The following is a 14,394-nucleotide window of genomic DNA, read 5'->3' as shown; positions in this document are numbered from 1 at the left end:
GACGGGAAGGTCGGTGGTGTTGTGGACAGTGTAGGAGGTTATTGAATGATGCCAGGAAGGTCGGGGGTGTTGTGGACAGTGTAGGAGGTTATTGAATGATGACGGGAAGGTCGGTGGTGTTGTGGACAGTGTAGGAGGTTATTGAATGATGCCAGGAAGATCGGGGGTGATGTGGACAGTGTAGGAGGTTATTGAATGATGCCAGGAAGATCGGGGGTGATGTGGACAGTGTAGGAGGTTATTGAATGATGCCAGGAAGATCGGGGGTGATGTGGACAGTGTAGGAGGTTATTGAATGATGACAGGAAGGTCGGGGGTGTTGTGGACAGTGTAGGAGGTTATTGAATGATGACGGGAAGGTCGGTGGTGTTGTGGACAGTGTAGGAGGTTATTGAATGATGCCAGGAAGATCGGGGGTGATGTGGACAGTGTAGGAGGTTATTGAATGATGCCAGGAAGGTCGGTGGTGTTGTGGCCAGTGTAGGAGGTTATTGAATGATGCCAGGAAGGTCGGGGGTGTTGTGGACAGTGTAGGAGGTTATTGAATGATGACGGGAAGGTCGGTGGTGTTGTGGACAGTGTAGGAGGTTATTGAATGATGACAGGAAGATCGGGGGTGATGTGGACAGTGTAGGAGGTTATTGAATGATGACAGGAAGGTCGGTGGTGTTGTGGACAGTGTAGGAGGTTATTGAATGATGACGGGATGGTAGGTGGTGCTGTGGACAGTGTAGGAGGTTATTGAATGATGCCAGGAAGGTCGGTGGTGTTGTGGACAGTGTAGGAGGTTATTGAATGATCCCAGGAAGGTCGGTGGTGTTGTGGACAGTGTAGGAGGTTATTGAATGATGCCAGGAAGGTCGGTGGTGTTGTGGACAGTGTAGGAGGTTATTGAATGATGACAGAAAGGGCGTTGTAGTTGTGGACAGCGTAGGTGGTTATTGAATGAGGCCAGGAAGGTCGGGGGTGTTGTGGCCAGTGTAGGAGGTTATTGAATGATGACGGGATGGTAGGTGGTGTTGTGGACAGTGTAGGAGGTTATTGAATGATGCCACGAAGGTCGGTGGTGTTGTGGGCAGTGCAGGAGGTTATTGAATGATGCCAGGAAGGTCGGTGGTGTTGTGGACAGTGTAGGAGGTAATTGAATGATGACAGGAAGGGCGTTGTAGTTGTGGACAGTGTAGGAGGTTATTGAATGATGCCAGGAAGGTCGGGGGTGTAGTGGCCAGTGAAGGAGGTTATTGAATGATGTCAGGAAGGTCGGTGGTGTTGTGGACAGGGTAGGAGGTTATTGAATGATGCCAGGAAGATCGGGGGTGATGTGGACAGTGTAGGAGGTTATTGAATGATGCCAGGAAGGTCGGTGGTGTTGTGGACAGTGTAGGAGGTTATTGAATGATGCCAGGAAGGTCGGTGGTGTTGTGGACAGTGTAGGAGGTTATCGAATGATGCCAGGAAGGTCGGTGGTGTTGTGGACAGTGTAGGAGGTTATTGAATGATGCCAGGAAGGTCGGTGGTGTTGTGGCCAGTGTAGGAGGTTATTGAATGATGCCAGGAAGGTCGGTGGTGTTGTGGACAGTGTAGGAGGTTATTGAATGATGCCAGGAAGGTCGGTGGTGTTGTGGCCAGTGTAGGAGGTTATTGAATGATGCCAGGAAGGTCGGTGGTGTTGTGGACAGTGTAGGAGGTTATTGAATGATGACGGGATGGTAGGTGGTGTTGTGGACAGTGTAGGAGGTTATTGAATGATGCCAGGAAGGTCGGTGGTGTTGTGGACAGTGTAGGAGGTTATTGAATGATGCCAGGAAGGTCGGTGGTGTTGTGGCCAGTGTAGGAGGTTATTGAATGATGCCAGGAAGGTCGGTGGTGTTGTGGACAGTGTAGGAGGTTATTGAATGATGACAGGAAGGTAGGTGGTGTTGTGGACAGTGTAGGTGGTTATTGAATGATGCCAGGAAGGTCGGTGACGTTGTGGCCAGTGTAGGAGGTTATTGAATGATGCCAGGAAGGTCGGTGGTGTTGTGGCCAGTGTAGGAGGTTATTGAATGATGCCAGGAATGTCGGTGGTGTTGTGGACAGTGTAGGTGGTTATTGAATGATGCCAGGAAGGTCGGTGGTGTTGTGGACAGTGTAGGAGGTTATTGAATGATGCCAGGAAGGTCGGTGGTGTTCTGGACTGTGTAGGAGGTTATTGAATGATGCCAGGAAGGTCGGTGGTGTTGTGGCCAGTGTAGGAGGTTATTGAATGATGCCAGGAAGGTCGGTGGTGTTGTGGACTGTGTAGGAGGTTATTGAATGATGCCAGGAAGGTCGGTGGTGTTGTGGCCAGTGTAGGAGGTTATTGAATGATACCAGGAAGGTCGGTGGTGTTGTGTACAGCGTAGGAGGTTATTGAATGATGACAGGAAGGTCGGTGGTGTTGTGGACAGTGTAGGTGGTTATTGAATGATACCAGGAAGGTCGGTGGTGTTGTGGACTGTGTAGGAGGTTATTGAATGATGCCAGGAAGGTCGGTGGTGTTCTGGACTGTGTAGGAGGTTATTGAATGATGTCAGGAAGGTTGGTGGTGTTGTGGACAGGGTAGGATGTTATTGAATGATGTCAGGATGGTAGGTGGTGTTGAGGACAGTGTAGGAGGTAATTGAATGATGCCAGGAAGGTCGGTGGTGTTGTGGACAGTGGAGGAGTTTATTGAATGATGCCAGGAAGGTCGGGGGTGTTGTGGACAGTGTAGGAGGTTATTGAATGATGTCAGGAAGGTCGGTGGTGTTGTGGACAGTGTAGGAGGTTATTGAATGATGACGGGATGGTAGGTGGTGTTGAGGACAGTGTAGGAGGTAATTGAATGATGCCAGGAAGGTCGGTGGTGTTGTGGACAGTGGAGGAGTTTATTGAATGATGCCAGGAAGGTCGGGGGTGTTGTGGACAGTGTAGGAGGTTATTGAATGATGTCAGGAAGGTCGGTGGTGTTGTGGACAGTGTAGGAGGTTATTGAATGATGACGGGATGGTAGGTGGTGTTGAGGACAGTGTAGGAGGTAATTGAATGATGCCAGGAAGGTCGGTGGTGTTGTGGACAGTGTAGGAGGTAATTGAATGATGCCAGGAAGGTCGGTGGTGTTGCGGACAGTGTAGGTGGTTATTGAATGATGCCAGGAAGGTCGGTGACGTTGTGGCCAGTGTAGGAGGTTATTGAATGATGTCAGGAAGGTTGGTGGTGTTGTGGACAGTGTAGGAGGTTATTGAATGATGCCAGGAAGGTCGGTGGTGTTGTGGACAGTGTAGGAGGTTATTGAATGATGACAGGAAGGTTGGTGGTGTTGTGGCCAGTGTAGGAGGTTATTGAATGATGACAGGAAGGTCGGTGGTGTTGTGGACAGTGTAGGAGGTTATTGAATGATGCCAGGAAGGTCGGTGGTGTTGTGGACAGTGTAGGTGGTTATTGAATGATGCCAGGAAGGTCGGTGACGTTGTGGCCAGTGTAGGAGGTTATTGAATGATGTCAGGAAGGTTGGTGGTGTTGTGGACAGTATAGGAGGTTATTGAATGATGACAGGAAGGTCGGTTGTGTTGTGGACAGTGTAGGAGGTTATTGAATGATGACGGGATGGTAGGTGGTGTTGAGGACAGTGTAGGAGGTTATTGAATAATGCCAGGAAGGTCGGTCGTGTTGTGAACAGTGTAGGAGTTTGTTGAGTGATGCCAGGAAGGTCGGTGGTGTTGTGGACAGTGTAGGAGGTTATTGAATGATGACAGGAAGGTCGGTCGTGTTGTGAACAGTGTAGGAGTTTGTTGAGTGATGCCAGGAAGGTCGGTGGTGTTGTGGACAGTGTAGGAGGTTATTGAATGATGCCAGGAAGGTCGGTCGTGTTGTGAACAGTGTAGGAGTTTGTTGAGTGATGCCAGGAAGGTCGGTGGTGTTGTGGACAGTGTAGGAGGTTATTGAATGATGCCAGGAAGGTCGGTGGTGTTGTGGACAGTGTAGGAGGTTATTGAATGATGCCAGGAAGGTCGGTGGTGTTGTGGACAGTGTAGGAGTTTGTTGAGTGATGCCAGGAAGGTCGGTGGTGTTGTGGACAGTGTAGGAGGTTATTGAATGATGCCAGGAAGGTCGGTGGTGTTGTGGACAGTGTAGGAGGTTATTGAATGATGCCAGGAAGGTCGGTGGTGTTGTGGACAGTGTAGGAGGTTATTGAATGATGCCAGGAAGGTCGGTGGTGTTGTGGACAGTGTAGGAGGTTATTGAATAATGCCAGGAAGGTCGGTCGTGTTGTGAACAGTGTAGGAGTTTGTTGAGTGATGCCAGGAAGGTCGGTGGTGTTGTGGACAGTGTAGGAGGTTATTGAATGATGCCAGGAAGGTCGGTGGTGTTGTGGACAGTGTAGGAGGTTATTGAATGATGACAGGAAGGTCGGTGGTGTTGTGGACAGTGTAGGAGGTTATTGAATGATGACAGTAAGGTCAGTGGTGTTGTGGACAGTGTAGGAGGTTATTGAATGATGCCAGGAAGGTCGGTTGTGTTGTGGACAGTGTAGCAGTTTATTGAATGATGACAGGAAGGTCGGTGGTGTTGTGGCCAGTGTAGGAGGCTATTGAAAGATGCCAGGAAGGTCGGTGGTGGTGTGGACAGTGTAGGAGGTTATGGAATGATGACGGGAAGGTTGGTGGTGTTGTGTACAGCGTAGGAGGTTATTGAATGATGCCCGGAAGGTCGGTGGTGTTGTGGACAGTGTAGGAGGTTATTGAATGATGACAGGAAGGTCGGTGGTGTTGTGGACAGTGTAGGAGGTTATTGAATGATGACAGGAAGGTCGGTGGTGTTGTGGACAGCGTAGGAGGTTATTGAATGATGCCAGGAAGGTCGGTGGTGTTGTGGACAGTGTAGGAGGTTATTGAATGATGCCAGGAAGGTCGGTGGTGTTGTGGACGGTGTCGGAGGTTATTGAATGATGACAGCAGGGTCGGTGGTGTTGTGGCCAGTGTAGGAGGTTATTGAATGATACCAGGAAGGTCGGTGGTGTTGTGGACAGTGTAGGAGGTTATTGAATGATTCCCGGAAGGACGGTGGTGTTGTGGACAGTGTAGGAGGTTATTGAATGATGACAGGAAGGTCGGTGGTGTTGTGGACAGTGTAGGAGGTTATTGAATGATGCCAGGAAGGTCGGTGGTGTTGTGGACAGTGTAGGAGGTTATTGAATGATGCCAGGAAGGTCGGTGGTGTTGTGGACAGTGTAGGAGGTTATTGAATGATGACAGGTTGGTCGTTGGTGTTGTGGACAGTGTAGGAGGTTATTGAATGATGCCAGGAAGGTCGGTGGTGTTGTGGACAGTGTAGGAGGTTATTGAATGATGCCAGGAAGGTCGGTGGTGTTGTGGACAGTGTAGGAGGTTATTGAATGATGCCAGGAAGGTCGGTGGTGTTGTGGCCAGTGTAGGAGGTTATTGAATGATGCCAGGAAGGTCGGTGGTGTTGTGGACAGTGTAGGAGGTTATTGAATGATGCCAGGAAGGTTGGTGGTGTTGTGGCCAGTGTAGGAGGTTATTGAATGATGCCAGGAAGGTCGGTGGTGTTGTGGACAGTGTAGGAGGTTATTGAATGATATCAGGAAGGTCGGTGGTGTTGTGGACAGTGTAGGAGGTTATTGAATGATGCCAGGAAGGTTGGTGGTGTTGTGGCCAGTGCAGGAGGTTATTGAATGATGCCAGGAAGGTTGGTGGTGTTGTGGACAGTGTAGGAGGTTATTGAATGATGCCAGGAAGGTCGGTGGTGTTGTGGCCAGTGTAGGAGGTTATTGAATGATGCCAGGAAGGTTGGTGGTGTTGTGGTCAGTGTAGGAGGTTATTGAATGATGCCAGGAAGGTCGGTGGTGTTGTGGACAGTGTAGGAGGTTATTGAATGATGCCAGGAAGGTCGGTGGTGTTGTGGACAGTGTAGGAGGTTATTGAATGATATCAGGAAGGTCGGTGGTGTTGTGGACAGTGTAGGAGGTTATTGAATGATGCCAGGAAGGTCGGTGGTGTTGTGGCCAGTGTAGGAGGTTATTGAATAATGCCAGGAAGGTCGGTGGTGTTGTGGACAGTGTAGGAGGTTATTGAATGATGCCAGGAAGGTTGGTGGTGTTGTGGACAGTGTAGGAGGTTATTGAATGATGCCAGGAAGGTCGGTGGTGTTGTGGCCAGTGTAGGAGGTTATTGAATAATGCCAGGAAGGTCGGTGGTGTTGTGGACAGTGTAGGAGGTTATTGAATGATGCCAGGAAGGTCGGTGGTGTTGTGGCCAGTGCAGGAGGTTATTGAATGATGCCAGGAAGGTCGGTGGTGTTGTGGACAGTGTAGGAGGTTATTGAATGATGCCAGGAAGGTCGGTGGTGTTGTGGACAGTGTAGGAGGTTATTGAATGATGCCAGGAAGGTCGGTGGTGTTGTGGCCAGTGTAGGAGGTTATTGAATGATGCCAGGAAGGTCGGTGGTGTTGTGGCCAGTGTAGGAGGTTATTGAATGATGCCAGGAAGGTCGGTGGTGTTGTGGACAGTGTAGGAGGTTATTGAATGATACCAGGAAGGTCGGTGGTGTTGTGGACAGTGTAGGAGGTTATTGAATGATGCCAGGAAGGTCGGTGGTGTTGTGGACAGTGTAGGAGGTTATTGAATGATGCCAGGAAGGTTGGTGGTGTTGTGGCCAGTGTAGGAGGTTATTGAATGATGCCAGGAAGGTCGGTGGTGTTGTGGACAGTGTAGGAGGTTATTGAATGATATCAGGAAGGTCGGTGGTGTTGTGGACAGTGTAGGAGGTTATTGAATGATGCCAGGAAGGTTGGTGGTGTTGTGGCCATTGCAGGAGGTTATTGAATGATGCCAGGAAGGTTGGTGGTGTTGTGGACAGTGTAGGAGGTTATTGAATGATGCCAGGAAGTTCGGTGGTGTTGTGGCCAGTGTAGGAGGTTATTGAATGATGCCAGGAAGGTTGGTGGTGTTGTGGACAGTGTAGGAGGTTATTGAATGATGCCAGGAAGGTTGGTGGTGTTGTGGCCAGTGTAGGAGGTTATTGAATGATGCCAGGAAGGTTGGTGGTGTTGTGGACAGTGTAGGAGGTTATTGAATGATGCCAGGAAGGTTGGTGGTGTTGTGGACAGTGTAGGAGGTTATTGAATGATGCCAGGAAGGTTGGTGGTGTTGTGGCCAGTGTAGGAGGTTGTTGAATGATGCCAGGAAGGTTGGTGGTGTTGTGGACAGTGTAGGAGGTTATTGAATGATGCCAGGAAGGTTGGTGGTGTTGTGGCCAGTGTAGGAGGTTATTGAATGATGCCAGGAAGGTCGGGGGTGTTGTGGCCAGTGTAGGAGGTTATTGAATGATACCAGGAAGGTCGGGGGTGTTGTGGCCAGTGTAGGAGGTTATTGAATGATGCCAGGAAGGTCGGTGGTGTTGTGGCCAGTGTAGGAGGTTATTGAATGATAATACAGATTCTGAGGCCACAAACCAGGCACGCCCAGGATCCTCTTCAGTTTGCGTATAAGGAGAAGGTGGGAGTGGCAGATGCTATCACGTATTTGCTGCACAAATCACTCTCTCACCTAGATGGGGTCAGTTGTGCTGTGAGGATTACATTCCTTGACTTCTCTAGTGCCTTTAACACCATCCAGCCCAAGATCTTAAGGCACAAACTAACGGAGATGGGAGTAGACTCTCACATGGTGGATTGGATAGTGGACTACTTGACAGATAGACCTCAGTATGTGCAGTTGGGAGACTGTAGGTCTGACACTGTGGTCAGCAGCACAGGAGCGCCACAGGGAACCGTACTCTCTCCGGTCCTGTTCACCCTGTACACATCAGACTTCCAATATAACTCGGAGTCCTGCCATGTGCAGAAGTTCGCTGATGACACGGCCATAGTGGGGTGTGTCAGGAATGGACAGGAGGTGGAGTATAGGAAACTGATACAGGACTTTGTGATATGGTGCAACTCAAACTACCTGCGTCTCAATATCACCAAGACCAAGGAGATGGTGGTGGACTTTAGGAGATCTAGGCCTCATATGGAGCCAGTGATCATTAATGGAGAATGTGTGGAGCAGGTTAAGACCTACAAGTATCTGGGAGTACAGTTAGACGAGAAGCTAGACTGGACTGCCAACACAGACGCCTTGTGCAGGAAGGCACAGAGTCGACTGTACTTCCTTAGAAGGTTGGCGTCATTCAATGTCTGTAGTGAGATGATGTTCTATAGGTCAGTTGTGGAGAGCGCCCTCTTCTTTGTGGTAGCGTGTTGGGGAGGAAGCATTAAGAAGAGGGACGCCTCATGTCTTAATAAGCTGGTAAGGAAGGTGGGCTCTGTTGTGGGCAAAGTACTGGAGAGTTTAACATCGGTAGCTGAGCGAAGGGCACTGAGTAGGCTACGGTCAATTATGGAAAACTCTGAACATCCTCTACACAGCACCATCCAGGGACAGAGAAGCAGTTTCAGCGACAGGTTACTATCGATGCAATGCTCCTCAGACAAGATGAAGAGGTCAATACTCCCCAATGCCATTAGGCTTTACAATTCAACCGCCAGGACTTAAGAACTTTTTAAAAGCTATTATTAATGCTTTTTGAGATAGTGATTTAGATGCATATCATATTTTTTTTTACTGAGTTAAGTATTGTATGTAATTAGTTTTGCTACAACAAGTGTATGGGACATTGGAAAAAAAGTTGAATTTCCCCATGGGGATGAATAAAGTATCTATCTATCTAACTATCTATCTATCTATCTATCTATGAAGGTAGGTGGTGTTGTGGCCAGTGTAGGAGGTTATTGAATGATGCCAGGAAGGTCGGTGGTGTTGTGGCCAGTGTAGGAGGTTATTGAATGATGCCAGGAAGGTCGGTGGTGTTGTGGCCAGTGTAGGAGGTTATTGAATGATGCCAGGAAGGTCGGTGGTGTTGTGGACAGTGTAGGAGGTTATTGAATGATGCCAGGAAGGTCGGTGGTGTTGTGGCCAGTGTAGGAGGTTATTGAATGATGACAGGAAGGTCGGTGGTGTTGTGGACAGTGTAGGAGGTTATTGAATGATGCCAGGAAGGTCGGTGGTGTTGTGGACAGTGTAGGAGGTTATTGAATGATGCCAGGAAGGTTGGTGGTGTTGTGGACAGTGTAGGAGGTTATTGAATGATGCCAGGAAGGTTGGTGGAGTTGTGGACAGTGTAGGAGGTTATTGAATGATGCCAGGAAGGTCGGTGGTGTTGTGGACAGTGTAGGAGGTTATTGAATGATGCCAGGAAGGTCGGGGGTGTTGTGGACAGTGTAGGAGGTTATTGAATGATGCCAGGAAGGTCGGTGGTGTTGTGGACAGTGTAGGAGGTTATTGAATGATGCCAGGAAGGTCGGGGGTGTTGTGGACTGTGTAGGAGGTTATTGAATGATGCCAGGAAGGTCGGTGGAGTTGTGGACAGTGTAGGAGGTTATTGAATGATGCCAGGAAGGTCGGGGGTGTTGTGGACTGTGTAGGAGGTTATTGAATGATCCCAGGAAGGTCGGTGGTGTTGTGGCCAGTGTAGGAGGTTATTGAATGATGCCAGGAAGGTCGGTGGTGTTGTGGCCAGTGTAGGAGGTTATTGAATGATGCCAGGAAGGTTGGTGGTGTTGTGGACAGTGTAGGAGGTTATTGAATGATGCCAGGAAGGTCGGGGGTGTTGTGGACAGTGTAGGAGGTTATTGAATGATGCCAGGAAGGTCAGTGGTGTTGTGGACAGTGTAGGAGGTTATTGAATGATGCCAGGAAGGTCGGTGGTGTTGTGGACAGTGTAGGAGGTTATTGAATGATGCCAGGAAGGTTGGTGGTGTTGTGGACAGTGTAGGAGGTTATTGAATGATACCAGGAAGGTTGGTGGTGTTGTGGACAGTGTAGGAGGTTATTGAATGATGCCAGGAATGTCGGGGGTGTTGTGGACAGTGTAGGAGGTTATTGAATGATACCAGGAAGGTCGGGGGTGTTGTGGACAGTGTAGGAGGTTATTGAATGATGCCAGGAAGGTGGGTGGTGTTGTGGACAGTGTAGGAGGTTATTGAATGATGCCAGGAAGGTCGGTGGTGTTGTGGACAGTGTAGGAGGTTATTGAATGATGCCAGGAAGGTCGGGGGTGTTGTGGACAGTGTAGGAGGTTATTGAATGATGCCAGGAAGGTTGGTGGTGTTGTGGACAGTGTAGGAGTTTATTGAATGATGCCAGGAAGGTCGGGGGTGTTGTGGACAGTGTAGGAGGTTATTGAATGATGCCAGGAAGGTTGGTGGTGTTGTGGACAGTGTAGGAGGTTATTGAATGATGCCAGGCAGGTTGGTGGTGTTGTGGACAGTGTAGGAGGTTATTGAATGATGCCAGGAAGGTTGGTGGTGTTGTGGACAGTGTAGGAGGTTATTGAATGATGCCAGGAAGGTCGGTGGTGTTGTGGACAGTGTAGGAGGTTATTGAATGATGCCAGGAAGGTCGGTGGTGTTGTGGACAGTGTAGGAGGTTATTGAATGATGCCAGGCAGGTTGGTGGTGTTGTGGACAGTGTAGGAGGTTATTGAATGATGCCAGGAAGGTTGGTGGTGTTGTGGACAGTGTAGGAGGTTATTGAATGATGCCAGGAAGGTCGGTGGTGTTGTGGACAGTGTAGGAGGTTATTGAATGATGCCAGGAAGGTCGGTGGTGTTGTGGACAGTGTAGGAGGTTATTGAATGATGCCAGGAAGGTCGGTGGTGTTGTGGACAGTGTAGGAGGTTATTGAATGATGCCAGGAAGGTCGGTGGTGTTGTGGCCAGTGTAGGAGGTTATTGAATGATGCCAGGAAGGTCGGGGGTGTTGTGGCCAGTGTAGGAGGTTATTGAATGATACCAGGAAGGTCGGGGGTGTTGTGGCCAGTGTAGGAGGTTATTGAATGATGCCAGGAAGGTCGGTGGTGTTGTGGCCAGTGTAGGAGGTTATTGAATGATAATACAGATTCTGAGGCCACAAACCAGGCACGCCCAGGATCCTCTTCAGTTTGCGTATAAGGAGAAGGTGGGAGTGGCAGATGCTATCACGTATTTGCTGCACAAATCACTCTCTCACCTAGATGGGGTCAGTTGTGCTGTGAGGATTACATTCCTTGACTTCTCTAGTGCCTTTAACACCATCCAGCCCAAGATCTTAAGGCACAAACTAACGGAGATGGGAGTAGACTCTCACATGGTGGATTGGATAGTGGACTTCTTGACAGATAGACCTCAGTATGTGCAGCTGGGAGACTGTAGGTCTGACACTGTGGTCAGCAGCACAGGAGCGCCGCAGGGAACCGTACTCTCTCCGGTCCTGTTCACCCTGTACACATCAGACTTCCAATATAACTCGGAGTCCTGCCATGTGCAGAAGTTCGCTGATGACACGGCCATAGTGGGGTGTGTCAGGAATGGACAGGAGGAGGAGTATAGGAAACTGATACAGGACTTTGTGATATGGTGCAACTCAAACTACCTGCGTCTCAATATCACCAAGACCAAGGAGATGGTGGTGGACTTTAGGAGATCTAGGCCTCATATGGAGCCAGTGATCATTAATGGAGAATGTGTGGAGCAGGTTAAGACCTACAAGTATCTGGGAGTACAGTTAGACGAGAAGCTAGACTGGACTGCCAACACAGACGCCTTGTGCAGGAAGGCACAGAGTCGACTGTACTTCCTTAGAAGGTTGGCGTCATTCAATGTCTGTAGTGAGATGATGTTCTATAGGTCAGTTGTGGAGAGCGCCCTCTTCTTTGTGGTAGCGTGTTGGGGAGGAAGCATTAAGAAGAGGGACGCCTCATGTCTTAATAAGCTGGTAAGGAAGGTGGGCTCTGTTGTGGGCAAAGTACTGGAGAGTTTAACATCGGTAGCTGAGCGAAGGGCACTGAGTAGGCTACGGTCAATTATGGAAAACTCTGAACATCCTCTACACAGCACCATCCAGGGACAGAGAAGCAGTTTCAGCGACAGGTTACTATCGATGCAATGCTCCTCAGACAAGATGAAGAGGTCAATACTCCCCAATACCATTAGGCTTTACAATTCAACCGCCAGGACTAAAGAACTTTTTAAAAGCTATTATTAATGCTTTTTGAGATAGTGATTTAGATGCATATCATATTTTTTTTACTGAGTTAAGTATTGTATGTAATTAGTTTTGCTACAACAAGTGTATGGGACATTGGAAAAAAAGTTGAATTTCCCCATGGGGATGAATAAAGTATCTATCTATCTAACTATCTATCTATCTATCTATCTATGAAGGTCGGTGGTGTTGTGGCCAGTGTAGGAGGTTATTGAATGATGCCAGGAAGGTCGGTGGTGTTGTGGCCAGTGTAGGAGGTTATTGAATGATGCCAGGAAGGTCGGTGGTGTTGTGGCCAGTGTAGGAGGTTATTGAATGATGCCAGGAAGGTCGGTGGTGTTGTGGACAGTGTAGGAGGTTATTGAATGATGCCAGGAAGGTCGGTGGTGTTGTGGCCAGTGTAGGAGGTTATTGAATGATGACAGGAAGGTCGGTGGTGTTGTGGACAGTGTAGGAGGTTATTGAATGATGCCAGGAAGGTCGGTGGTGTTGTGGACAGTGTAGGAGGTTATTGAATGATGCCAGGAAGGTTGGTGGTGTTGTGGACAGTGTAGGAGGTTATTGAATGATGCCAGGAAGGTTGGTGGAGTTGTGGACAGTGTAGGAGGTTATTGAATGATGCCAGGAAGGTCGGTGGTGTTGTGGACAGTGTAGGAGGTTATTGAATGATGCCAGGAAGGTCGGGGGTGTTGTGGACAGTGTAGGAGGTTATTGAATGATGCCAGGAAGGTCGGTGGTGTTGTGGACAGTGTAGGAGGTTATTGAATGATGCCAGGAAGGTCGGGGGTGTTGTGGACTGTGTAGGAGGTTATTGAATGATGCCAGGAAGGTCGGTGGAGTTGTGGACAGTGTAGGAGGTTATTGAATGATGCCAGGAAGGTCGGGGGTGTTGTGGACTGTGTAGGAGGTTATTGAATGATCCCAGGAAGGTCGGTGGTGTTGTGGCCAGTGTAGGAGGTTATTGAATGATGCCAGGAAGGTCGGTGGTGTTGTGGCCAGTGTAGGAGGTTATTGAATGATGCCAGGAAGGTTGGTGGTGTTGTGGACAGTGTAGGAGGTTATTGAATGATGCCAGGAAGGTCGGGGGTGTTGTGGACAGTGTAGGAGGTTATCGAATGATGCCAGGAAGGTCGGTGGTGTTGTGGACAGTGTAGGAGGTTATTGAATGATACCAGGAAGGTTGGTGGTGTTGTGGACAGTGTAGGAGGTTATTGAATGATGCCAGGAATGTCGGGGGTGTTGTGGACAGTGTAGGAGGTTATTGAATGATACCAGGAAGGTCGGGGGTGTTGTGGACAGTGTAGGAGGTTATTGAATGATGCCAGGAAGGTGGGTGGTGTTGTGGACAGTGTAGGAGGTTATTGAATGATGCCAGGAAGGTCGGTGGTGTTGTGGACAGTGTAGGAGGTTATTGAATGATGCCAGGAAGGTCGGTGGTGTTGTGGACAGTGTAGGAGGTTATTGAATGATGCCAGGAAGGTTGGTGGTGTTGTGGACAGTGTAGGAGGTTATTGAATGATGCCAGGAAGGTCGGTGGTGTTGTGGACAGTGTAGGAGGTTATTGAATGATGCCAGGAAGGTCGGTGGTGTTGTGGACAGTGTAGGAGGTTATTGAATGATGCCAGGCAGGTTGGTGGTGTTGTGGACAGTGTAGGAGGTTATTGAATGATGCCAGGAAGGTTGGTGGTGTTGTGGACAGTGTAGGAGGTTATTGAATGATGCCAGGAAGGTCGGTGGTGTTGTGGACAGTGTAGGAGGTTATTGAATGATGCCAGGAAGGTCGGTGGTGTTGTGGACAGTGTAGGAGGTTATTGAATGATGCCAGGAAGGTCGGTGGTGTTGTGGACAGTGTAGGAGGTTATTGAATGATGCCAGGAAGGTCGGTGGTGTTGTGGCCAGTGTAGGAGGTTATTGAATGATGACAGGAAGGTCGGTGGTGTTGTGGACAGTGTAGGAGGTTATTGAATGATGCCAGGAAGGTCGGTGGTGTTGTGGACAGTGTAGGAGGTTATTGAATGATGACAGGAAGGTCGGGGGTGTTGTGGACAGTGTAGGAGGTTATTGAATGATGCCAGGAAGGTCGGCGGTGTTGTGGACAGTGTAGGAGGTTATTGAATGATGCCAGGAAGGTCGGCGGTGTTGTGGACAGTGTAGGAGTTTATTGAATGATGCCAGGAAGGTCGGTGGTGTTGTGGACAGTGTAGGAGGTTATTGAATGATGACAGGAAGGTTGGTGGTGTTGTGGACTGTGTAGGAGGTTATTGAATGATGACAGGAAGTTTGGTGGTGTTGTGGACAGTGTAGGAGGT

This window comes from Hemitrygon akajei, chromosome 26 (assembly GCF_048418815.1).
Source record: "Hemitrygon akajei chromosome 26, sHemAka1.3, whole genome shotgun sequence".
Classification (NCBI taxonomy): Eukaryota; Metazoa; Chordata; class Chondrichthyes; order Myliobatiformes; family Dasyatidae; genus Hemitrygon; species Hemitrygon akajei.
This window is presented reverse-complemented; position numbering follows the sequence as displayed.